Source organism: Chamaea fasciata, unplaced genomic scaffold (genome assembly GCF_029207755.1).
Source record: "Chamaea fasciata isolate MVZ Bird 193981 ecotype frontalis unplaced genomic scaffold, bChaFas1.0.hap1 SCAF_29, whole genome shotgun sequence".
Taxonomy (NCBI): Eukaryota; Metazoa; Chordata; class Aves; order Passeriformes; family Sylviidae; genus Chamaea; species Chamaea fasciata.
Genome location: NW_027094114.1, coordinates 575,060 through 602,043, shown reverse-complemented (window position 1 = coordinate 602,043; position 26,984 = coordinate 575,060). Strand labels below are relative to the sequence as shown.

The 26,984-nt window shown below is 42.2% G+C and overlaps 1 pseudogene; it reads left to right on the top strand.

The window, feature by feature from the left end:
* LOC136302580 (F-BAR domain only protein 2-like) overlaps window positions 1-24,099 on the top strand; it is a 188,868-nt pseudogene extending 164,769 nt beyond the window's left edge.
* The last annotated feature ends 2,885 nt before the right edge of the window (window positions 24,100-26,984 follow it).

Genomic DNA, 26,984 nt, shown 5'->3' with positions numbered 1-26,984 from the left:
AAATGGCAGGACTGAGTCTGGAATTAAGGGGGAGTTGCTGGCATCAGCTGAGAGTAGGTGTATTAGCAGGAAGAGGGTGGGTTGAGGAGTATGGGAGGTGGAGGGGAAGGGGCTGAAACTGTGTGTGAATTTTGGGTACAGGTTTTTGGAGTATATTAGTAGGGGCAGGATACTGGCAGACTTTCCTGAAACTTGGTCTTGAAGGGGGGGGGGAGTTTACAGAAACAGGCAATATTGATTTTTACATTCAAAAGGCAGTAAGGGAGAGGGAGACAAAATAGCATGTAAGCAGCTACATGTGTTGAAGACACTGGGAGCAGGACATGTTGAGAAACTAGTCAAGAAAGAAGGAGATAGTGAAACAAAAACTGCTATGTTAGAACCTGCTTACTAAAATTATTCAATTAAATTATTTATGTTGATTATCTCAGGGGATTTAAGGTGGAATCCACTGTTTGCTAACAGCAGCAGACACTGTTTCATAGTTCTCTTCAGTCTGCCCACTGCATGTCTAGTCTCCAGTCCCTACTGTCTTAATGTAGACTTGTCTTCCCATGTGCATGAGAAAGGAAGTGGTCACTGTTTCTTTTAGCTGGGTATTCCTTTTCCAAAAATTATTATAGATTCTCTGTTCACAGGCATGGCTTTCTGTTTTCATCTCTACCTGCTCATACAGATTCAAGAGTGAGAAAGAATACATATATCAATGGGAGAATTATATTCAACTACTGCTAATTCTTCTTGGCTTTAGTAATGTCCCCTTAGTAGCAACTAACATTGCTATGTAACCATTAGGGTTTTAAGTGCAACTTATTCCTCCACTTCATATTCCTCAAAAGTTATGCTTTATAACAAATGGAGCTTATGGAATTCATTAGATTTTCTCTTCCTCACTTAGGTATTCAGATAAGATTATTGGCTACTCGATCCACATTAGTAACATATTTAAGGATAAATATTTTATATATATATAATAGTAAGACCAATTGTTCTCAGGTTACCCACCACCTAGGCTGGAAGAAAGGGATGGGGAGCAGAATGAAGATCCCATAATCTACGGGGAAATGGTCAGCGACCTGCTACACCAGTTAGACATACAAGTCTATGAGGCAGGACGAGATCCACACAAGAGCACTGAGGGAGCTGGTTGAAGTGCTCACTGAGTGACTTTCAATCCTTTATCAACAGTCCTGATGTCCTGGGTTAGGGCAAATTTTGGGAGGAAACCTCTGAATGGGGTCCCTCTAGAAAGCTAATTCAAGCAGCCCCTCCCCCAACCAGTTTGGGAAAAAGTTTCATTAGAGAAAAGTGGAAAAAAACTGTTTATTCAACAAGCAAATTGCTCACAAGCATAAAAAAATGAATAATATAAAACAATAAAACCTCTTGCTGTTCAGAAAAGAGATGGCAAAATTGAGAAAGTCCTTGCCGTGGGTTGTAGCTCAGCTTGCCCAGTCTCTCATCAGTCCCTCTGGCACTGGAAAATGCCGTCCTGGGCCCCAGTGGGCTGCAGGCATGAGCTCCTGGTGTTTTTCTGGGTTTTCAGTCCAGAACAGGTTTAAACAGGTCCAAGAAAAAGAAAAAAAAAAAACCAAAAACACAGTCCAGGGAACTTTTCTGCCTCAGCTAGCAAAAAAACTAAAAAGCAAAGGAGAGCTCTCTCTCACTGTCCTTACTGCAGATAACACTGTCTGTGAAGGATTCAGGGGATCAAGTGCAGTTTCTGATAACAAACTGCACTTCTTCTTTTCCCCCCGCTTTGCTCTCAGAACCAGTCTTAAAGGTGCAGAACTTACTATCCAGCATAAACAGAACAAACGACTGGGGATACAAACATCATAAAGTCACCCCAGGACACCTGGTCAACCAGGGAGGTCCCAGTTGACTGGAATTTAGTAAATGTGAGGTCCATCTACAAGAAGGGCTGGAAGGAGGATCCAGGAAACTACAAGACTGTCATTCTGACCTCAGTGCAGGGGAAGGTTTTGGAGCAGATCATCTTGAGTGATATCAAGTGACAGGTGCAGGACAACATGGGGATCAGGCCCAGCCAGCATGGGTTTAGGAAAGGCAGGATCTGCTTAACCAACCTGATCTCCTTTTATGACCAAGTGACCTGCCTGGTGGATGATGGAAAGGCTGGGGATGTTGTCTACCTAGACTTTAGTAAAGCCTTTGATACTATGTCCCACGGCATTCTCCTGCAGAAGCTGCAGCTCATGGCTTGGACAGGTGTGCTCTGCTGGTGGTGAATGGTGCTACATCCAGTTGGTAGCTGATCACTAGTGGGATTCCCCAGGGCTCAGTATTGAGGCTGGTTCTGTTTAATACCTCTATTGATGCTTTGGACAAGGGGACCAAGTGCACCCTCAGCAAGTTTTCAGATAACACCAAGTTGAAAGGGAGTGTTGATCTGCTGGAGGGTAGGAAGGCTCCATAGAGGGATCTGGTGGGGGTAGGTCTCTTCTCCCAGGATAAGAAGAAATGGCCTCAAGTTGCACCAGGAGAGGTTTAGGTTGGATATTAGGAAAACATTCTTCACTGAAAGGGTTCTCAAGCATTAGAACAGGCTGCTCAGGCCAGTGCTGGGGTCATTATCCCTGGAGGAATTTAAAGCTGTGTAGTTATGGCACTTGGGGACATGGTTTAGTGGTGGACTTGGCAGTTCTAGGTTAATGGTTGGACTTGATGATCTTGGAGGGCTTTTGCAACCTAAATGATTCCATGATTCTTTCTAAAAATATATTGAACTGCTTGTTAGCATCAACTTCATTTAAGTTAGGACAATGAAATAAATATTCAGCTTGAAATAAGAATTCAAACTATTTAATTAAAAGCATTTCTTTTTCTTAAATGTTGAGAGCTTTACTTTTGTAGAAATAGGAATGTATAGATGTTTTCAGATTAAACAAAGTTAATTTTTATTTGAAACTTTTTATTTTTAACACACAGGATTTTGAAGTGTGGATGATATTGTGGTAATGCTACACACTTATAGGGCAAAGGAAAAGTGCCTTTGGGCAAGTGGGCCATAACTCATTCAATACCTGTGGTACTGCAGTAGACTACTTAATGTTTAGTATGCACTGTCTTCCTGGGCATAAGACAAATTTCAAAGGAACGACTGATGTTTCAGAAGTGAATTTACTTGGGTAAATTTGAGTTTGCAACTCTTAAGGTAGATGTGGTCAATATTAGCCTAATTTGTTTCTTCCCAAGTCAGTGATGAAACTCCAGTGCTTGAATGACAGCAGAGTTATGCTGAATTCCTGAGAAAATTCCATACTTAAAAGCTACATTTTAAAATAATATTAACTGATTTGATTAAAGAAGAACCATCCAGAATAATTTAAAGGAGATGATGGGATATGCTGCAATGGCATAGTCATATATTCGGTTTCAGTCTATTTTGAAATTATTTTAGATCTGGCATACTCATTAGCTGGCCTCTAACATTTGCTTTGAAGTACGGTTCTATTCAGAAAAGTCACTATGTAAAAGTGGCATTTTTGTACTATTGCCACCATCTGCAAGTTGTGTCTGTTAGGTTATACAAGGGCAGTATTTTTTAACTGCTTTTTACTTCTCATAGCTTGGTTAAGAGATAATATGCAATTACTGTGTTCTTGCAATCAACAGAGTAATTTATCTGTTATACTGATGTATACTTACTGAAGTCAGTGGAATTTCAGAGGGTATAATTTGATGCAGTTATGCCATTGTCAGCCAGGAACAAATATGAATTTCCACTGAATTATCCATTTTTTGTTAGACATGAAAAACTGTCGTATATTGTGAATCCATATAGACTATACACAAAAGGAAACTCAGATAAAACCACCTTTGTACATAAAAACCACTGCAAATAGTTGGTATAAAATCACTCAAGAAGAATTAGAAAGCCCATGATGCCATTTTTAGTCACTTTTCCAGATAGCACACAGCCCTGTTTTAAAAACATGATTGGTGGTAAATTTTACAAAATGAGGCTTGTAAAATAGGAAGTTTTAATAGAAGCATAATTTCCAGTTATTCTGTTCAAGTGAGTACATATTTATGTTCACTGTGGCCTTTCTAATACTGATTTTCTTAAATTTGCTTTCTTTCAGCAAAGCCCACAAATCCTCTTTCTGTAGGCACCATTGTACCCCCTCCAAGGCCTGCTTCAACACCAAAATTGTCTACAGGGAAACTTAGTGGAATTAATGAAATAGTATGTATTGACTGTTGGGTTTTTTAATTCTCTGTTGTACTCAATTTCAGATATATCATTTACACTGTGCCTTGGTTTCAGCTGGGATAAGAGTTCATTTTCTTCTCAGTAGCTGGTAGAATGCTGTGTTTTGGATTCAATATGAGAATAATGCTGATAATACACTGATGTTTTGGTTGCTGCTGAGCAGTGCTTATCCTGAGTGAAGGGCTTTTCAGTGTCTCAGGCTCTGCCAGTGAAGAGCTGCACAAGAAGCTGGAAGGGAGCACAGCTGGGACAGCTGACCCGAACTGGCCAAAGGGATATTCCACACCATAGAACATCATGCCCAGTATATAAACTGGGGGGAGTTGGCCGGGAGGGGCCAATCACAGCTTGGGGATGTTCTGGGCATCAGTCACTGGGTGGTGATCAACTATATTATGCATCACTTGTTCCTCTTGGCTTGTTACTCTCTCTCCTCCCATCTTACTATTATTATTAATATTGCTATTATTATTATATTGGTTTTGTCTCTTTTTTTCTTTCAATTATTAAGTTGTTTTTCATGTTGGATTGACCCTGGTTGGATGCCAGGTGCCCACCAAAGCCATTCTATCACTCCCCTCCTCAGCTGGATGGGGAGAGAAAATGTATCGAAAGGTTCATGAGTTAAGGATGGGGAGATTTCACCCACTGATTACCACCATGGGCAAAACAGACTCCACTTCAGGAAAGTAGTTGAATGAATTACCAATCAAAACCAGAGCAGGATAATAAGAAGCAAAACAAATCTTAAAAACACCTTCCCACCACCCCTCCCTCCTTCTCGGGCTTAACTTTATCCTCAAATCTCTACCTTCTCCCCCCCAGCAGCACAGAGGGATGGGCAATGAGGGTTACAGTCAGATCATCACATATTCTTTCTGCATCTCCTTCCTCCTCAGAGGGAGAACTCCTTCCCCTGCTCCAGTGTGGGTCCCTTTCCACAGGGTGCAGTCCTTCAGGCACAGCCTGCTCCAGTGTTGGGTCCCCCACAGGGTCACAAGTCCAGCCAGCAAACCTGCTCCAGTGTGGGTTCCTCTCTCCATGGGTCCACAGATTACTGCCAGGAGCCTGTTCCAGTGCAGGCTTCCCACAGGGTAACAGCTTGCTTCTGGCATCCACCTGCTCTGGTATGGGTCTCCTCCATGGGCTCCAGGTGGATCTCTGCACCACCACAGGCTGCAGGGGCACAGCTGCCTCACCATGGTCTTCACCATGGGTTGCAGGGGAATCTCTGCTCTGGTGTCTGGAATACCTCCTTCCCCTCCTTCTGCACTGATCTTGGTGTCTGCAGAGTTGTTCTTCTCACATATTCTCACCCCTCTCTTGTCTGGCTGCAATTTTTTTCAGCTCAATAACTTTTTCCCTTCTTAAATATGTTACTCCAGAGCCATTACTACCATCTCTGATTGGCTTGGTCTTAGCCAGCAGTGAGTCCCTCTTGGAGCTGACTGGCATTGGCTGTGCCAGACATGGGGGAAGCTTCTAGAGGCTTCTCACAGAAGCCATCCCTGTAGCTCCCCCACTATCAAAACCTTGTCATACAAATCCAATACATTCTTATCTCAGCCCATGAGGCTTATCTTTCCTTTCCCATTCTCCTCCCCATTGGGGGTGGGGAGGTGAGGGAGCAGCTGCGTGGTACTCAGTTGCCAGCTGGGGTTAAACCACAACACACTGTTACAGTGGAGTTTCTAGACAATGTTCAGGGAATCACATACTCAGATTTTCACTATTGCTGGATAGGCATGAAGTTGTTCATGATAAACATGTTACTATAACAAAATAATTTTTAACTGAACTTGAAAGGTCCAAAACATAATTTTTGCATCAGCTGAATATTTTTAATTGAACAAATCAATAGCTTGAAAATTAAAGGATAGCATATGTGTAGGATTAAAATTTTCAAAAAATGAAATACTAGTGAAAGTATAAACAAAACTCAATTGATTTAGGGATATCGCCAAAGCTTTGGGGAATGAGTGGGATTGATTAGATCTTTATCAGTCATGTATTGACACAAGTAGCCCTGCTGTGACTTCACCCTGCCCTTGGTGCTGGTTGGTAGAGAAGGGAGGTGGCAGATTGCAGCAGCTGCCCATCTGGCTAGTGAGACATGGCACGCTACCTTCATCTCTGCTCACTCCTTGCAGTGCAGGTCCATCTGCTGATAAGGAATGTGGCAAAGAATGCAAATAGCTGGACAGCATATCTGGCCCAGCCATGCTTAGTATTTTCTGTGAATATTATGATTCTTTGGGTTTCATTTGACTTACTGACTTGGTAAAATTTTACTGTGGTAAGATTCTCTTCTTGTCTTTCAAAGTAGCAAGATATTTTCACCATATTCTCATTATGGAAAAAAATCTGGTCGTATGCGTTAACAAAACTGAAACATTGTTTAACTCTTGCTTTTCTGTTATGGTATAAGGTCAGAGTAGCGTTCATTTTGAGAATATTTTCTAATTTCAATATAAAATTGTAGTAATTGCTCTTAGACCAAGAAATCTGTTCTTGATATCAACAAATTTAAAGAGAAAGATTTAGCTGGTATTGTTCTTGTCATGGTTTGACACTGGCCAAACACCAGGCACCCACAAAAGCCATTCACTCACTGTCTTTTGCTTTCAGTTGGGCAGAAGAGAGGGGAAAAAAAATAATGAAGGACTCGTGAGTTGAGATGAGGATTGGGAAAAAACATTCCAAGGGCAAAACAGGTTCAAATTTAAAGGTATAAGGTAAATTTATTATCAACAGGGTCAGAGGAGGATAATGAGAAGTAAAAGAAGCCTTTGAAACATCTTTTTTCCCTCCCAGCCCCTCCCTCTTTCCACCAACAGCACAGGGAGACAGAGCATGGGGGTTTTGTTCAATTAGTCACCCAAGATCTTTTTCTGTTTGCTCAGGCAGAGAAATCCTTCCTCTGCTATGCCGTGGGGTCCCTCCCACTGGAGACAGCTCTCTGTAAACTTCTCCAGCATGGCTCCAATCTCACAAGCAGCAGTCCTGCCAAAATTGCTTCAACGTGAGTCTTTCCCATGGGCAAAGTCTTTCCAAAACTGCTGCAGCATGTCACTCATCCACACGGTGCAGTCCTCTAAGGATAGGCTACTCTAGTCTGGAAGCAAGGGCCATGTCTCTATCTATCTCTGGAAGTAAGGGCCCTCTCTCTATATTTGGCTCTCCCACTGGATCACAGCTTTCTCCAGCATCCACCTGCTCCAGTGTGAGTAATTCTCTCACAGGCTGAGTGGAACTCTGCATCCCCCATGGACTTCATGGGCTGCAGGGGGACAGCTTACTTTACCATAGTTCTCACCACAGCCTGCAGAGGAATCTCAGCTCCAGTGCTTGAAGCACCTCCTCCCCTTCTTTTTCCACTGACCTTGGTGTCGCCATGTTGTTTCCCTTATAACTCCTCACTTCCTCCTGTTCTCCAACTAGAAGAAAAACTGCTGCCCGTAGGTACCATTGCCAACAAGTTTGACCAATTCAAAGATTCTTGCAGGATTCGCAACACAGAGAGGTTAATCTCATCTAGGTTCCGCATTGGGGAGTTGCTCACCATGTTTCCTACTGCTGGCCAGGTGGCCCTGTTGCCACCGTGTGGGCAGTCACGGCCGCTGCAGTGCTGGCCCTATTTAACACCTCTCTTCATGCAGGACGCTGGGAAGGAGAAGCCACTGCCACTGCCCCTGCCCTTCTGCTCGCGGCATGACTAGCTAGGGGTGACCAGGCAGGCAAGGCTCACTGCGGGCCGCACTGAGATGTCAGCAGCATCGCCACCCCTGGAAAAAACTGCGTGTGCGCTGTTTTGATTTTCTTTTTAAATATGTCATCACAGAGGCATTACCAACCTCTCTAATTGGGCCAGCAGCATGTCCATCTTCAGAGCCATCAGAGATCAGCTCTGTCAGACATGGTGGAAGCTTCTAGAAGCTTCTCACAGAAGCAACTTCTGTGGCACTCCCTCGCTACCAAAAAACAAAAAAACCCAGGCCCTGCCAAATCAACACAGTTCTGCTATGAAGTATGATTCTGCAAAAATTACATGTGTTAGAAATTTGCTATTATGTGGATATAAGTGGAAGATTGCAAGTTTTCTTCATTATATGTCATGTCCTTTTACAATTCTCACAGTCTATATAAAAGTCATATACTCAGTGACAAGTGTGATAGAACCAAAAAAAAAAAAAAAATTACCCAACCAAAGCAGATGCTTCAGAAATTCCAGTACCTTTTAGATAGGTTAATCGCAAATTGTTCATTAGTTATTTTAATACCTTAACAGTTAAATGGGTCATAAAACTATCCACAGATTTAGGGTGGAAGGGACTTTTGAAGATCTCGACCAATCTCCTGCTCAAAGAAGGGCCAACTTCAAAATTGCATCAGGTTGGTCAGGGACATGCTGAGTTTTGAAAATCTTCAGCGAGACAGATCTCACAACCTCTTTGGGCAACTTGTCCCAGGGCTTAACCACAAGGTTACAAGAAGGAATTTTTTTCCCTATGTTTAGCTGAAATTTCCTTTCTTATAGCATTTGCACCTCTAAATAGAGCCTGGCTCCATCTTCTTTGTAGCTTGTGAAAGACTGCTAGTAGATCTCTTCCTAGGCTTTTAGTTGCCCTCTGCTGGGCTCACTTCCGTTAGTAGCTCTCCTTTAGCTCTGAAAATCCACATTTGCTGCACACGTCCACAGGGCTATAGGGTTAGGTTCTGCTACTGTGTTACAGCACAATTATTGTCAGGCTGTTACATAATCAAATACATTAGACTTACCTAGCCAGGCAAAAAATTAATAATGATAAGTTCTGAAATAATGGTGTAGAAGTTTAAGGCAGATTTTTTGGGAGGAAACCTCCTAAGGGGGCCCTCCCTCCCCTCCCCCAACTGGTTCAGGGAAGAAAAAACCTCCTCCGAAAGAAGTGGAAAGAACCCTGTTTAATAAACAGACAAAGCAGTCCCCAGCACAATAAATTGGACAATACCAGATGACAAGAACTTCGTGCCGCTCTGGAGAGATGACAGGATTAGAAAAGAAGTCCTTCCTGGAAGTGGTTGCTCTGTCTCAGTCCCTCTGGTGCTGGGACACGCTGTGCAGGATGGATCTTGGTGGGTTCCAGGTGCGAGCCCCCACGGCGCTCCCCTGAGTCCTTCGTCCAGAGAGATTTTAACAGTTCTAAGGAAAGACAGAAAAAAAAAAAAGAGGGAAAAAAAAACAGGAAAGAAAAAAAAGAAAAAAAAAACAGGAGGAAAGGAAAAAAAAGGTGAAGCTTCTCCTCTGCTGGCTACTGCCTAACTAGCTAACTACTGAAGAAAAAAAAAATCTCTGTCCCTCGCTGTGTGTTGCTGAATCCAAATCTCAAGGCCAGCCGGCAGAGGAAAGTTTCTGAAAACAAACCGTGCGCCTCTCCCTTCCCCCTGCTCCCAGACCCAACACCAAAGGCACACAGGGCAATATCCAACAGAGACCAAACAGACAATTGGGGATACAAACCTCACAATGTCATGCCAGGACAAATGGGATTCATTCCCATAGAAAATGTGGGTTCTTTGTTTTACACTAAAACTAGGATTGATAAAGCATTAAAAGAAAGATGTTTAGAAACACTGTAAAATTGATTGGAAAATGAAATGAACTATTTACAGTCTTTTTTCACTTTTTAAAAATCACTTTCTGTCTGTAATACCCTTGTGATCTGTTGTGTTAAGCCTAGGCCATTCAGCCCTCCATTGACCTCTAACTCAAGTCCACCACCTGCAGCTCCCTTGGCACATGCAGAGAGCATTTCATCAATATCTTCTGCTTCCCTCAGTGCAGAAAACAGACCTACAGTTGGTAAGTTAACCATTTTAATTCATTTTAGAAATGGTAACATTCTGCCACTGAGTTCCACCTGTCAATGCATTAGTGAAGCTGTCATAACAAAAACTAATTATGGTTCTAGGATTTATTCCAAATTGGGTAACATTTCTCTTCAAACACCACTTTCATTCCCACCTCCCACACATTCTCATGGCACCTGACTGTATTAAAATTGGTTTTTTATTAAATGTAAAATCCAAATTTGGCATTCACTCCATCTTGTGAAGCAGATCATCAGTGTGGGAAACTCACTGCTCAACAGCCTGGAAGAAGTTTTTTGACAACAACAAACAGTTCATTTGTCTTAATATTTAGGAAGATACAATTATGTGTTATAAAGCATTAGAGCAAATTCTTGCTTGGAACACTGAAGAAGGGGAAAGATCTAGTCTTAATTTTTAGACATAAGAAATAATAAAACTCAGTGTTGATTTTTGATTCCTACCTTTCTTTTTCTTTGTAGTGATCAGTCACAAAGTGACTCTAGTACTAAGGATTTTTGGATGAACATGCAAGCCATAGCTATCTACCTCAAGAAATTATCAGAGCACAATCCATCTTCATCCTATTATAATGTGGATGTTTTAAAGTATCAGGTAAACACTTTTTTCCCTTTGGATTTTTTTAAGGAACTCTGTCTTATACAGAAATTATAAGAATTGTTCTTTGCCTGTTTGCATGTCATCTCTCATCTAGGCCAGTTCTGAGTACATCACTGTTTTCAGTGCCTGGGCTCTGCCAAGGCTGAGTGAATTCATGTTATGCCTTCATGACGTTCCCTGTTCATTCACGACCTCTTTCAGCTTGCTCACACTTTGATCCAATTCATGTGTGTAAGCTTCAAACACTAACTATTTGTTAACAAAGTTCAGTTTTTCTTGAATTTAGGGGGTTTGGTTGGGGTTTGAGTTTGTAATTGTATTCTGTTTTTATTCTGCAATTGCATATTTTTTGAATGCTGTAACTAATCAATTGTAATATATGGGGATGCATAATGTTCTCACCTCTCACAATATAATGGAACAACTCATCTTGGAAACTACTTAGAGGCACACGAAGGACAAGAAAGTCATTGGGAGTAGTCAGCATGGCTTCACCAAGGGAAAGTCATGCTTGACCAATCTGATAATTGTGATGAAATGACTGGCCTGGTAAATGAGGGGACAGCAGTGGATATTGTCTACCTAGACTTCAGGAAGGCTTTTGGCACTCATCCTCATAGAGAAGATGAAGAAGTGTGGGCTAGATTAGCAGACAGCAAGGGGGATTGAAAACTGGCTGAACAGCCAGTCCCAGAGGATTATGGTCAGTGTCATAAGTCCTAGCTGAAAACTAAAAAAAAACCCGTTTTGACTTATGATAGCCAGAACAGGAAGGAGCCCTGTAGGCCAGAAGGAGTTTAAACCTTTTTAAAATTATTTAAATAATAAAAAAAAAACAGGAATTACTTTAGGCTACAGCAATCTTCAGAATTCTAAGATTAAGGGTAGAGAGGTGAATTGTTCTGTTGGTCATTTGTCAGGATTTCATTATACTCATTACCATCTTTCCCTAATTCTGCCCAAAATAAGAATATTTAAATTAAGACCTTTTCAATGGTTTATTCTTTTACAGGTATCTTCAAATGGCATCCACTCCACTCCCTTGAATCTTGCAACTTACTGGACATGTAAGGCTAGCACTACTGATGTGAGAGTGGATTATAAATACAATCCAGAGTCTATGAATATGCCTAGTATGCTGTCTAATGTGCAGGTTGTGGTACCAGTAGATGGAGAAGTAAAACATGCAATCACTTCCACCTGCAAAATGGTAATATGAATGCTTTTCATTTTATTATTTCAAATTCATTTCAGAGTATTCATTAGTGTCAGCCTGAAAAATGTCACCAGAAGAAACAGATAATTTTTTTCCTCTTGATAAAATGCATGGTATCAGATGTTTAGACACTTTCTGGTCCAAAACAGATCATGTACAGCCAATTCACATAGACTAAAATGAGATTATATGCACCCATTCCAACTGTGTAATAATACAAACATTTCTGAATACAAGCATTTCTGAAATTTCCAATGTTTGCTTTCTTTTTGCAAATAGACAGGATAGATATTTTAAATAACATGATTTGAAACAAAAATATCTTAATGGCTAAAAAACATATATCTGTTTGTGTATGTATTAAACATATAATGATATATAGGTTATTTAGAGAGAGAGTAGAAGAAAAGCAGTTCTTAAAAATATTCCTTGATGGTTCTAGCTTAAAATTTTGCTTATAATTGAAATAATTTTTAAAACAAACTTCAGTAGCTGAGGAGCTCTTCATGAGCCAGGTAGCACTGTCTCTCAATTCAATTGTCATGCTGATTATTATATGACTCACACCTACCTGGCCCCACCATCTAAGCCTGCAGACCATTTACAGCAGCAATTGAAAGTGAGACATCTCAGATAATTTTTTCTACAAGTTTGTGAAAACAGCAGAGGATAGCAGGGCTAGGCAATGTGATATACTTGGAGCAAAAGGTGAGCAGTATTCAATAACTGTGCCTATGGTTTGGCAGGACATAGGTACTTGCCCAACTGTAATGTAATTTCTGGACTGTTTATTTTCAAGAGGAATAAGAGCATCATTTCAACATGAAGGTTAAGAGGGCAAAGAAAATCAAGTTTTGGGAAGTCAGGCTTTGTTAACCTTATTACTTATAGATCCGTTTACCTTATAAAGCAAGGTTCAGAAATAAAATAAGCCTGGTATATTTATCAAAAAAGTTCTTATGTTTCTGGAGACAATACATTTAAATGTGTTAATTGGACAAAGTGGTAATACAATATCATTTTAAGTGGAAAAAATCCGGCCAAGACTGAATCTTTCTTGACTTGGTATTTCAAGGGAGCAATACTTTTAACCAAATCACCTTAAGTTTATTCTGAGCAAGGGCAGGTTCAGTATCTTGCCTCCCCAACTTGACTAGAACTTTTGGTGAAGCCACTCTCCCCTCCCTGCTCAGGCTTCTTCAACAAACCACTCAGTAATGAAACCTGAGTGAGGGCAGGAATGTCTGCTCAGAACGCTTAGTGTTACCTAGAGACTCAAAATTTAGTGACAATTTCATTTCAGATTCATCAGAGTAAGGGACTTGAGTGATGGAATCTTGCGTGGGGTCAGATGTGATAAACCCCATGAAGGTCTGTCACCTCTGAGCAGCCAGCCCTTGCAGAGAAATGGCTTAAAATAATTTTGTGAAATGGCTCTTTAAGTGTGTTTTCAAAATAAAAGTTTTAATAAAAACAAAATAACAAACGATACAGAAACAAAAGCTGAGCACAGGTGTCAGAGAAGCCTCTGACACCTTGCTAAGACATCTTAAAAAGTGTTTGAGCTCCTTTGTGCACCTTCATAAATACTTAATGTTTTAGGAGGGACAAATTGACCCACTGCCAATAGAAGCAGCTACAGACGTTGGGAAACATTTCTAAAGCCCAACCAGTGCCCTTGTGCTGGCTCTGGGCCAATTACAATGAGAAGGCTATGGAAAATTCTAGTTTAACCTCCTTACATGTTTAGAGGTAAACTGAAACTCTTTTCCTTATATATAATCATTTTCTTGGGTGTGGAAATGCACTGCAACATTTGAGCCCCATGTATTCTCTCTTTTACTTAGGCAACTATTCAAGGCTGGAATTTTGAGCCTTGAAAGCTGACCAAAAAATACGGTAATGTCCCAGGCAGCTCTAGTATGTGTCTCCTACTATATGCTTGGTCTAATGGGTTGAGTGGTAGAGTTTGGGGTTTTTTTAAGAATAAATGTTTTCTGATTCGACCTCCTGCAAGTAACCACTACCATCTGTGGGAAATCCGCGGCGGGAGAAATGTGGCACTCAATATGAGTGATCGGCAAATCTCGTTTATTGTTAATTCACACAATGCTTTTATAATAACACTAATAAGCTCATGCATATTGCAAAAGTTAAGCTCAGGATTGGTGCTCAGACTAAAAGTCAGCTATGCCTCTTTCTACATTTCTTTGTGGTTACATAGTTTAAGTTTCAGTTTTACCGTGCTTCTCCCTCATATCTTTCAGCTACAAGGTCTTGTTATCGTATACCAGCTGTGCTCCAGGACATGCGAACCTTACTGCCTTGCTGGTTCTCATGAGAGTGCCTGTGTGCTCAGCAAAGCTCTCTCATGTCTATGTGACCTTTTGCAGCTAGCCAGTTATCAATCACTCTCCACAATCATCTATCCAACTTATGTGAGCATTTCACTCCTGCTACACCAATGCCAAAGGCAGTTTCAAACCTTTCATCACTTCATGCTGCTCATAGCTTTAAGTTGTTGACTTTGATGGAACAGCTGCAAAGTGCGGAAAGAGTTTAAATGCCCTATCAACTTAGAGGCTATGGTTCTTGGTTCCCTTTGCTTTTCTTCCCCTTTACAGCATCAGAAGTTAACTTAAACCCTAGGTCACCTCTGCCAACTCGTTTTACTAGCATGGAAATGGAATAAAATTCACACAGCCAGGAATCTCACATAGGGGAGAACAAACAGTAGTGCTCCCCCTCATACCATCATTGTGAAGCATAAAGACCAAGCTTTCAAACTCCTTCCAGCATTTTTGGCCTGCCCTTACCTTTTGAGACCACAGAGGGTTTTGAGTTGTGGAGCCATAACCTGGGCATAGAACAGTGTTAACTGTATAAAAACGTGCTATGTATGCCTGAGCTCTGCTGTAAGCTCAGGGGTAATGCAGGTACACCCTTCCATTTTCCTTTTTACTTTGTATAGTTTTCCACAAACTCACCTTAGAATGATGAAATATTTTTATAAACCTCCATTGAAAGATGTAGGTTATAGGTGCATGGTCTGTAAGGTACCAGTGTAAATCTGGGAAAATAATATAAATAATTAAAATTCTAAAAATCAATGCTCATAATTAACCTTCCATTGCCTTACAGGAATGCAGATCAGATGAAAGGTTATTGGAAAATATCTAGCATTTCAGAGAAGTCTGAGAATGGAGGCAAGCTGAACTTTTGTTTTCTTATATAGACAAATGATAACTGTAAAAAGGTAATCCTTTTAGCTTCTAGGTCTTCATGCCTGTTTACACTTGCCATATCCTGTTTATCAGTTCACCTTCTTCTCAATGAAATTCCTCCTGAGAGATTTCATTAACAGTGAGATGTAAAAATATTAACCAATTATAAAAAGCAAAATAGTGAAGCCCCTTGAAAGCAGCCAGTGCCACTAAAACAGTTTAGACTGGGCAAGGAAATAATTACATCAGTGCTAGTTGGAAACGAACAGTTTTTGAAAAGGAAATACGTTTAATATCTGTATTCTGATTTTCCACATGCGAACAATTGACACAAAGTAGAAAGAGGTAAGTGGAAGAACTGGGGAAAAGAAAAAAATCCAAAAGTCCTTCACTGAGATAGACTCAACTATAGACAATTCTTCACTAACGTTTTGTTTTGTTTTGTTTTGATCATGTACAACTCCAGGAAAAAAAAATCTATGTACATCCACTCAGAGTGGTAATCTGTATAGCATTTTGTAAGGTACCAATAGTTGTCCTCTGCCCAGCTGCCTTTCCCTGAGGTCCAGTTGATGTCACAGCCCTTGCAGCCATTGCAGATGCAATGTCTTTGGAAACACTTGAATATATGAGTTTCCATACTTACAGTGGAAAGAAGTTCCAATTTATCCAAATTGACAGACCTATTGAAGAAATGGACTTTAAGCCAAGAACAAACCATTGCATAAAACAATTTCATTCATCAATTCCTGCTTTTACCCTACTAAAATTTCAGTTACTAGCTTTCCTCCTCACTTAGTTCCTACTGACTAGTTGTTTTAAATAAATAAAAAAACTTGACTTGTGCTATTCCATTAATTCATTGTTTAAATCTCCTTTTTTTTTTTTTCCCCAGCATATTTTGCAAGAACAAGAAAAGTCTTGTTTAAGAACTAGAAAAGGAGACCAAAAATAATGCTGGGGGCTTTTATGTCTTGCATTGACTACAAAGGTGTACTTAAAGTAATTTTGAACTATTACTACTTTATAATGGCACCAAAGTGAATTTTGCCATTGCCTGTGAAAAAGCAACTGTATTTTTGGAAATGTATTTTATCAAACCTTTCATTTATTAGAAAATAAGAATTGCTTTCCTCTTGCTAAATTACTGTTGAGCTGCATTTCTCCAATGGTTTTGTTCATGTGCATTCATCTAGGCAAATCATGACATTAAATATTCTAATGTACTTTGAAATCTACTAAAGAAAAGTACTACATACAAGATAAACCAGGAAGCATAAATGATGAGTATAGGGAACAATCAGGTATTTAATGTAATGGGAGACTACCAGGCTGTCTGATATACACATTCTTCTATGAGTATAATATTGTCGAAATGTGTATTGCTTTCCTCTAAATCATTCATCAGTCACTGTCTTAAACAGAGTATTGGAAAAAAAGTTGTACTCTCATCTCTTCTGAAAATCTATATAGGACTGCCACTAGGAATAGCTCTTAAAGATCATCATGTTAGTTCTGCTCCTCACTACTAAAAATTATGGGAGATCACCTTGGTCTTGAAAACCAACCAGCCTTTCAGTTTTGTTATTTTTGTAGGTTCCGGATCCCTCAGAGCAAAATTTGAACTTTCAGAAGGACCCAGTAAACCAGCAACACTTGCAGTACAATTCATTAGTGAAGGAAGCACCATTTCAGGAATAGATGTAGAGCTAGTCTGCACTGGCTATCGACTTTCTCTCCTTAAGAAGAGATTTGCCTCTGGTAAGACACTGATGTGCTTACATATTCAAATTAATATTATATATAGTGTGTTGGGGGTTAGGTTTGTTCCTTCTTTCTCTAAAGAATTTTTTCCCCACAAGTTACCAAGGAGATCAAGTGTTGGATACTTGAGAGTACTTAACTGAAACAAAGAGGTGGACAAAAGGTGGAAGGGGGAGATAACGCAGGTAAAAGACAAAGCTTGAGGCAGCGGCGGGCTTTTCTGCTTCCGGCGTTCGGGGAGACGCGTGTCTGCCGCTCCTAGAGGAGCTCAGCTGCCGAAAAGCACGCGGAGGGGAGAACGGCTGTTGCTGGCTGGAGGAGTTTCACTGTGGCCAAAGGGATCCAGTCCTGGGAAATCTACTATCACCGGTTCGGTCTGAATCCGGAGTTTTCCCAGCCACCCGCGGGGAGCTGGTCCAGGCCCTGCCTCTCCTTCGGCTTTCTTCGGCGCTGCTCCTCTTGCTGCAGCGTGACCCTGCACCCCCTGCCCTGCCGGGACATCCTGCCATCCCAGCGACCAGCCCGGGACTTTTCCACTGTTCCAGCTTGGTGCTCTGAGGATCCTGCAGGGACACCGAAACCAAACTGCCCTGGGTTTTGTGAAACAAAGCCCTCAAGGTTCTTGGTACTGTTGTCGTTTGTCATTAATGCTGTAGTTGTTTGGTGGGGGGGGGGGGAGGTTTTTTTTTTTGTGTTTGTTTGCTTTGTATTACATACTAGTAAAGAACTGCTATTCCTATTTCCCAAATCTTTGCCAAAGAGCCTCTGATTGTAATTTTACCTAGCAGATACCTGTCTTCCTAAACCAAGACAAATTTTGGCGCCCAAGTGTGGGGCTTGAGGGCACTGAGAAAAGAAAAGGGAAGAGAAATAGCAGTTCTTAACTAACCTAGTACTTTCTTTTGTGTGCGTTGGATATAAAAACCTCATTAGGCTGCATCATGTGGTCTAACTTAGCCTGGTTTGGGTGGCATGTGGTTGTGGCTGTATTCCTTCCATTTGCAGGCCCTTATCTAAACATGGGCCCTATAACTAAGGCTACTGTGACTGTCATCCAGTTTATTTTATGGCTTAATAAGGTGAAGAACTCATGGATTTTTAATTTCCTCTGGAAGGCAGGCACATGGATTCAGGGCTATCGTACACTAACTGTGTGTTTTTGGAGTTACTTTAACAATGGTACCTACTGTGAGGAAATGACACCGGGGGAAGTTTCTTTTTCCCAACCCTTTACCCATCTCTTTGGGTCTGCCCCACCAGTTTTTGAAGGGTTTAAATCCTCTCTGAATGCTAATGATATCATACAATGGCTGGTGCTGCTAATAGGCATATTCTATTTAGCATTCAGAGATAAGGGAAGATTGACCTGGATAACCACCCTGATACCTACCCCACAGAATAGGGATGATACCCCAGAGCCTGACTCTGCCCCACAGCCTGCCTCAGAAAGGACCCACCCGGATTGGGTTGAGGCTCTGGTAAAAGAGATACATGAGATGGGCCAGATGCTGAGGGAGTACATTTCCCCAGCTCATGAAAAACCCTCCCCCTGCCCCGAGAAGGCAGAGACTGATGGTGCAGCAGTGGAACCCACAGATGTTACAACTGTCCAGGTTCCAGCTGAACCACAAGGGCAGCCACAGCCAGCAGCAGTCGCCCCTGTGGAAACAAGGAAGTGTAAAGTGAAATCGTCAGATCCTGATATTAAGGGTAAGAAAGGAGGGTCCTCACAGCCCACAGAAGAGCCACAGGTTGAGATCATCACTGAGTCCCTGACATATGAAAGTCTACGTAATCTGCAAAAAGATATTGCACGACGAGGACGTGAGGCTTATACAGCCTGGCTACTCCGAGTCTGGGACCTTATGGGTACAGGTGTGCAACTGGATAGTGCTGAAGCAAGGAATTTGGGACCCTTGACCCTGGACTCAGGTATAAATCAGGTATTTGTAAGAGAGCAAGGGCCCCTTTCCCTTTGGGAACGACTTCTAATGAGTGTGAGAGAGAGATTTGTCCACAGAGACAGAATGCAAGAGCACAACAATAGAATGCGATGGAAGACCCTTGAGGAAGGAATCCAACAGTTGAGAGAAGTGGCAGTATTGGAAGTACTTTTTGGGAGGACCGGACAGCATGATAATGACCCCGACAAGGTTAAATGCACAGGGCACATGTTGTGGAATCTGGCAACTCATGGACCATCCCAATATGCCACATTCATCGCAACAATTAATGCCGAGGATAACCGAGAGACAGTGGGTTCTGTTGCCAACAAGCTCAGAAATTATGAAAGTATGATCAGTGGCCCAATGCAGGCTCATGTCTCTGCGGTGGTGAAAGAACTCAAAGAGGAGATGAGGGAAATAAGAGAGGAGATGAGAAGGAACAGTTCCCATGTAGCACCGGTGCGAGTCACAGGCCCCAGAATCAGAGCCCAACATCCCCCAGTGAGAGAGAGAGGGTACACCCCTCGAGCTGACCTGTGGTTTTATCTGCGGGACCATGGGGAGGACATGGGAGCGTGGCATGGGAAACCTACTTCTGTCCTGGCAGCACGGGTACGTGAGCTCAAGGAGAGAAACGCTAACAGAGGGAGTTCCACTAGAATGAAGGTAGCCTCAGCCTCCCATGAGCAAGCTGCCAGGTATTACGGAGGTGGGAATGCTGTGTCAGATTCCCTCGAAGGAACCTCTACCATGTACGTCCAAGAAGGGAATAATAACCAGTGCTAGAGGGGCCCTGCCTCTAGCCAGGAAGAGGCACGGGAAAATCGGGTTTTTTGGACTGTGTGGATTCGATGGCCTGGCACATCAGAGCCACAAAAATATGAAGCTTTAGTAGATACTGGGTCGCAGTGTACTCTAATGCCATCAGGACATGTGGGGGCAGAACCGATTTCCATTGCCGGGGTGACGGGGGGATCACAGGAACTGACTCTGGTTGAAGCCGAGGTGAGCCTGACCGGGAAGGAGTGGCAGAAACTTCCGATTGTGACCGGCCCAGAGGCTCCATGTATTCTGGGCATAGACTTCCTCAGGAATGGATATTATAAAGACCCTAAAGGACTCAGATGGGCTTTTGGAATAGCTGCTGTGGAGACAGAGAACATTAAGCAGTTGAACACCTTGCCGGGACTATCAGAGAACCCATCTGCAGTGGGACGCCTGAAGGTAGAAGAACAACAAGTACCTGTTGCCACCTCGACAGTGCACCGTCGGCAGTATCGGACAAATCGGGACGCCGTGATCCCCATCCACAAGATGATCCGTGAGCTGGAGAGCCAAGGAGTGGTCAGCAAAACCCACTCACCCTTCAACAGCCCCATCTGGCCTGTGCGCAAGTCTGATGGAGAATGGAGACTGACTGTGGACTATCGTGCATTGAATGAAGTGACTCCACCGCTGAGCGCTGCTGTGCCGGACATGCTGGAACTTCAGTACGAGCTGGAGTCCAAGGCAGCGAGGTGGTATGCCACTATTGACATTGCCAATGCATTTTTCTCCATTCCTCTGGCTGCAGAATGCAGGCCTCAGTTTGCTTTCACCTGGAGGGGCGTGCAGTACACCTGGAACCGGCTGCCCCAGGGGTGGAAACACAGCCCCACCATCTGCCATGGGCTGATCCAGGCTGCACTGGAGAAAGGTGAGGCTCCGGAACATCTACAGTACATTGATGACATCATTGTGTGGGGAAAGACTGCAGCTGAAGTGTTCGAGAAAGGAGAGAGGATCATCCAGATTTTGCTGAAAGCCGGGTTTGCCATCAAGAAGAGCAAAGTCAAGGGACCTGCCAGAGAGATCCAGTTCCTGGGAGTAAAGTGGCAAGATGGACGGCGGCAGATCCCCACTGAGGTCATTGATAAGATCACAGCAATGTCTCCACCGACCAGCAAAAAGGAAACACAAGCTTTCCTAGGAGCCATAGGTTTTTGGAGGATGCACATTCCTGAGTACAGTCAGATCGTGAGCCCTCTCTACCTGGTTACCCGCAAGAAAAACAATTTCCACTGGGGCCCTGAACAGCAACAAGCCTTTGCCCAGATCAAGCAGGAGATTGCTCATGCAGTAGCCCTTGGCCCAGTCAGGACGGGACCAGATGTGAAGAATGTGCTTTATTCTGCAGCCGGGAACAACGGTTTGTCCTGGAGCCTTTGGCAGAAGGTGCCAGGGGAGACCCGAGGCCGACCACTGGGATTCTGGAGTCGAAGTTACAGAGGATCTGAAGCCAACTACACTCCCACAGAGAAGGAGATCTTGGCCGCCTATGAAGGAGTTCAAGCCGCCTCAGAAGTGATTGGCACAGAAGCACAACTCCTCTTGGCACCCCGACTACCGGTGCTGGGGTGGATGTTTAAAGGAAAGGCTCCCTCCACGCACCATGCCACTGATGCCACATGGAGCAAATGGACTGCCCTCATCACACAGCGTGCCCGTATTGGAAACCCAAATCGCCCTGGGATTTTGGAGATAATTACAAACTGGCCGGAAGGAGAAAACTTCGGTCTCATGGACGAAGAGGAGCAGGAACAAGTGACACGGGCTGAAGAAGCTCCTCCGTACAACCAACTGCCAGCAGAAGAAACACACTACGCTCTTTTCACTGATGGTTCCTGTCGCATCGTGGGAATGAACCGTAAGTGGAAAGCAGCCGTATGGAGCCCCACACGACAGGTTGCAGAAGCCACTGAAGGAGAAGGGGGATCAAGTCAGCTTGCTGAACTCAAAGCTGTTCAATTAGCCCTTGACATTGCTGAAAGAGAGAAGTGGCCAAAGCTCTACCTCTACACTGATTCGTGGATGGTAGCCAATGCTCTGTGGGGCTGGCTGGAAAGGTGGAAAAAGGCCAACTGGCAGCGTAGAGGAAAACCAATCTGGGCTGCTGATGAATGGAAGGACGTTGCCACTCGTGTAGAGAAGCTGCCTGTGAAAGTCCGCCATGTAGATGCCCATGTTCCCAAGAGTCGGGCTAATGAGGAACACCAAAACAACAAGCAGGTAGATCAGGCTGCCAAGATAGAAGTGTCAAAGATAGATTTAGATTGGCAACACAAGGGAGAGTTGTTCCTAGCCCGATGGGCCCATGATGCCTCGGGTCATCAGGGCAGAGATGCCACCTATAAGTGGGCCCGAGACCGAGGGGTGGATTTAACCATGGACAGTATTTCTCAGGTTATCCATGACTGTGAGACATGTGCTGCAATCAAGCAAGCCAAGCGGGTGAAGCCCTTATGGTATGGTGGGTGGTGGTCCAAATATAAATATGGGGAAGCCTGGCAGATTGACTACATCACCCTTCCCCAAACCCGCCAGGGCAAGCGTTATGTGCTAACCATAGTGGAAGCCACCACTGGATGGTTGGAGACCTACCCTGTGCCTCATGCTACTGCCCGGAACACCATCCTGGGCCTGGAAAAACAAGTCCTGTGGAGACATGGCACCCCTGAGAGAATCGAGTCGGACAATGGGACTCATTTCAAGAATAGTCTTATAAGCACCTGGGCTAGAGAACATGGCATTGAGTGGGTGTACCATATTCCTTATCATGCACCAGCGGCCGGGAAAGTTGAACGGTGCAATGGCCTGCTTAAAACTACCTTGAAAGCACTGGGTGGGGGAACCTTTAAGAATTGGGATACTAATTTAGCAAAGGCCACCTGGTTGGTGAACACTCGAGGTTCCACCAACCGAGCAGGTCCTGCCCAATCTGAGCCCTTGCAAAAGACAGACGGAGATAAGGTTCCAGTGGTACACATGAGAGGTATGCTGGGAAAAACTGTTTGGATTAATCCTGCCTCCAGCAAAGACAATCCCATCCGTGGGGTTGTCTTCGCTCAGGGACCAGGTTGCACCTGGTGGGTGATGCAAAAGGATGGAGAGACCCGATGCATACCTCAAGGGGACCTTGTTTTGGGGTGAACTACCCATGACAATGTGGCTGCATCCATATTTGCATATATATATATCTATTTTTAACAGTTAAAACTCAATGTAATATGTTTGTATGGGAAAAAAATTCGGGGTGGATAATGTTGGGGGTTAGGTTTGTTCCTTCTTTCTCTAAAGAATTTTTTCCCCACAAGTTACCAAGGAGATCAAGTGTTGGATACTTGAGAGTACTTAACTGAAACAAAGAGGTGGACAAAAGGTGGAAGGGGGAGATAACGCAGGTAAAAGACAAAGCTTGAGGCAGCGGCGGGCTTTTCTGCTTCCGGCGTTCGGGGAGACGCGTGTCTGCCGCTCCTAGAGGAGCTCAGCTGCCGAAAAGCACGCGGAGGGGAGAACGGCTGTTGCTGGCTGGAGGAGTTTCACTGTGGCCAAAGGGATCCAGTCCTGGGAAATCTACTATCACCGGTTCGGTCTGAATCCGGAGTTTTCCCAGCCACCCGCGGGGAGCTGGTCCAGGCCCTGCCTCTCCTTCGGCTTTCTTCGGCGCTGCTCCTCTTGCTGCAGCGTGACCCTGCACCCCCTGCCCTGCCGGGACATCCTGCCATCCCAGCGACCAGCCCGGGACTTTTCCACTGTTCCAGCTTGGTGCTCTGAGGATCCTGCAGGGACACCGAAACCAAACTGCCCTGGGTTTTGTGAAACAAAGCCCTCAAGGTTCTTGGTACTGTTGTCGTTTGTCATTAATGCTGTAGTTGTTTGGTGGGGGGGGGGAGGTTTTTTTTTTGTGTTTGTTTGCTTTGTATTACATACTAGTAAAGAACTGCTATTCCTATTTCCCAAATCTTTGCCAAAGAGCCTCTGATTGTAATTTTACCTAGCAGATACCTGTCTTCCTAAACCAAGACAATAGTGCTAAATTATACATTATGAAACTCTTTAATAAGTGATGCATAAATAATTACTTTTCCTCAAAAATGTGGCCGAAAAGTGTTTTACTTTTTTTGTTTTCCATAGTTAGTCAAATTGCTTGCAGAAAAATACTGAAAAAATCTGTTTTATCTACTAATTGCAAAAATCCTGCCTTTATTTTTCAGGACGGTATATTGCAGACTGCTGATTAACATGTGGAAGTCATTGCATCAAAGGAGTACAAGAAGCTTGCTCTGCCCTCTCTACTTTTCAAACACTATTTTAACATGCATTAATTTTTTTAAAATGTTGATCTACTCTGAGGTCTAATCATCAGAACAGAAAATGCACTTTTAAAAGTAATTTTGCAAACTTTTTATTACTTTATAATAGCATTGAAATTAACCTTGTCTGTAAATGATCACTAATAAATTTATAGTTGAAGTCAAAATAATAATAGTTGTAATGAAAGTATGAAATTGTATGTTATACTGTAAACATTTAACCTAAAAATATGGGAAAGTAAGTAGAGAAATATTTCAGCTTTCCATAAGCAATATTAATTTTTCTGATTCTTCAACTGCCAGTTTAAAAAGAAAGCAGAGGCAGTCTCACATAGTTCTTCTATCCACTTGGTCCAAAAACCAGCTGAGTTAGAGAAGTATAAAAAAAAATGTAACTTACTGCCTGTGTATCATATATTATTATATAGGGTTTTTTTCTGAAGAGCAGTGTGTTACAAAGTTGCAAAAGACAGAAGGGATTTACTTCTGCAGTTAGGAAATTTTATGAGTGTTGTGATTGATTGAATCAATGCTGTAGATTTAATTTATTTTTATATGAATTGCATTACATTTGTGCCTTTAAAAAACTGTGCCTATCCACTGTTGTTCACATGACTCAATTCCTTTTTCAAATTTCGGCTCTCATCAAGAAAGCACAGTGTTTGTATAATGCATACAACTTTATAAAAATTCCTTTGACTGGGATTTAGAAAGCAGATTTCCAAAACTAGAGATTATTTAAAAAGAGGTTTAAAATACTGGCTTACTTCCTCATGGGATAGTTGCAATAAATGCAGCTGTAGTAAAGAGAGATGCATCATACAGGACTTTGAAACTTTGAGATATTAACTTTATTGTCACCAAAGATGAAAATCCTGAAAAATCACAGAAGATGTGATGGACTGCAAGCCTTTGGCACTAAAGTGCTTTGACGGTTCTGTGATGTGAATGTAAACATAGTACTTGGGGAGAAATAGCATTTTAGAAGAGTATTTCATAGCAGCAGGATGACAAGTACTGCCATTTCTATTAGTTTAATTTTTTATCTAAATCCACCAACTTTAGTATTTGTATTGGCATCCAATCTGCTTGCCACAGCCTTAACACAGGGAAGTGACACATAGGGAATGTATTTTAAAGCAAGTCACTAACTTAGAAAATCTTTAATGCATGTTTATTATCAAGTGTGGGTTTTTTAATGATTAAATCAAAAGTATTGGGGCAAAATAATTTAATAACCTACAAGTGGGAATTTTATGACCATTTGGAATACCAGTATATTTCAAATTTTCTATTTAAACAATAAAACTTTCTTCAACTAATTCATGCAAATCCAGTAATGAATTGGATTGCTGAAATTTACAATAAATTAAGCTGTGTAGAGGCTACATAAATTCTAATGTATACTACACACTTTTGCAGATAAGAGCTCCATTATTAGCATTAAGCACATACTGTACTGTAGATTTGATTGGAAGAGTATATTTGGCTCTTAACTTGCTAATCTTATTGAATGGTAAATTTCTAACTCATTAAATGGTGCAGCCATTTTAGTGAAATCTTAATTGTAATCTGCTTTGCAATCAAACCATATTTAACATGACAATATTTTATTAATGAAACTCCAAAACTGTATTGCTGGTTTTAGTCTAGTATTGTTTTCATTTCTTAGTTAAACAAAGCAGTTCTGTTTCAGCCCTTTTCAACTAGGTGTTTATACATATATTTGCATTGGGTACAAGTTACAATTTTGAAGCCATACAAGTTTATACAGACTTTTTGTAAAGAAATTTAAAAACATTATAGAAAGTACATGTGTCTATCTGATAAGAAAACCATATGTAGCACACTGCTTCTTGCTTCTGTATACAGCACTATCCATTTTAGCTGCCTCCTAAGAAAATTAATTTGTAAACAAAGCTTTAAAAGATCTGAATTTTTATGGATTCTTAGTACATTGGACTGTAAATTACAGCACACAAGTTTATCTTACAAAAATTGAAAATACTTTGGGTTTTTCATAAAACAAATTTTGAAAAAATTTGCACCATAATAAACATGTAATATATAATTTAAATACCATTTTATATTGCTTATACTTTCAGTTAGTCCCAAAAAGCCTTATGCAATAACAGAACAAAACTATGCCTGTATTGAACATTTTAAGGTGTTAACTGATTTGTAAGTGATAAGTAGTAGAGCTAATCAGAACAGGAAAGACAGACCTGTTGGAGCAGGTCCGGAGAAGAGCCACAGAAATGATCAGAGAGCTGGAACCCCTCTGCTATGAAGACAGACATGTGGTTAACCCGGGGAAGGGAAGGCTTTGGGGAGACCTTATTGCAGCCTTTGAGTGTTTCAAGGGGGGGTTATAAGAAAAATGGGGACAGACCATTTAGTTGGGCCTGTAGCAATAGGACAAGGGATTATGTTTTTAAATTAAAGCAGGGTAGATTCAGACTAGATAGAAGGAAGAAAGTTTTAACAATGAGTATGTTAGACACTATAACATTCAAGGCCAGGCTGGATGGGGCTCACTATACCAGGTTACTCAAAGTCTGGCCTTGTACACTTCCAGGAATAGGGCATCCACAACTTCTCTGAGCAACTTGTTTCAGTGTCTCACCATGCTCAGAGTATAGAATTTCTTCCTAATATCTAATCTAAACCTGTCCTCTGGCAGTTTGAAGCCATTCCCCCTTGTCCTATCACTCCGTGCCCTTGTCCAAAGTCCCTCTCTATCTGTCTTGTATCCCCTTTAGGTACTGGAAGGTGCTATAAGGTCTCCCCAAAGCCTTCTCTGCTCCAGGCTGAACAGTCCCAGCTCTCTCAACCTGTCTCCATAGCAGAGGTTCTCCAGCCCTCTGATCATCTTCCTGGTCTTCCTCTGGACTCTGACCAGCAGGTCCATGTCCTTATGTTGGGGACCCCACAGCTTGATGCTGTACTCCAGGTGGGATCTCACGAGGGCAGAGCAGAGGGGGGGGAATCACC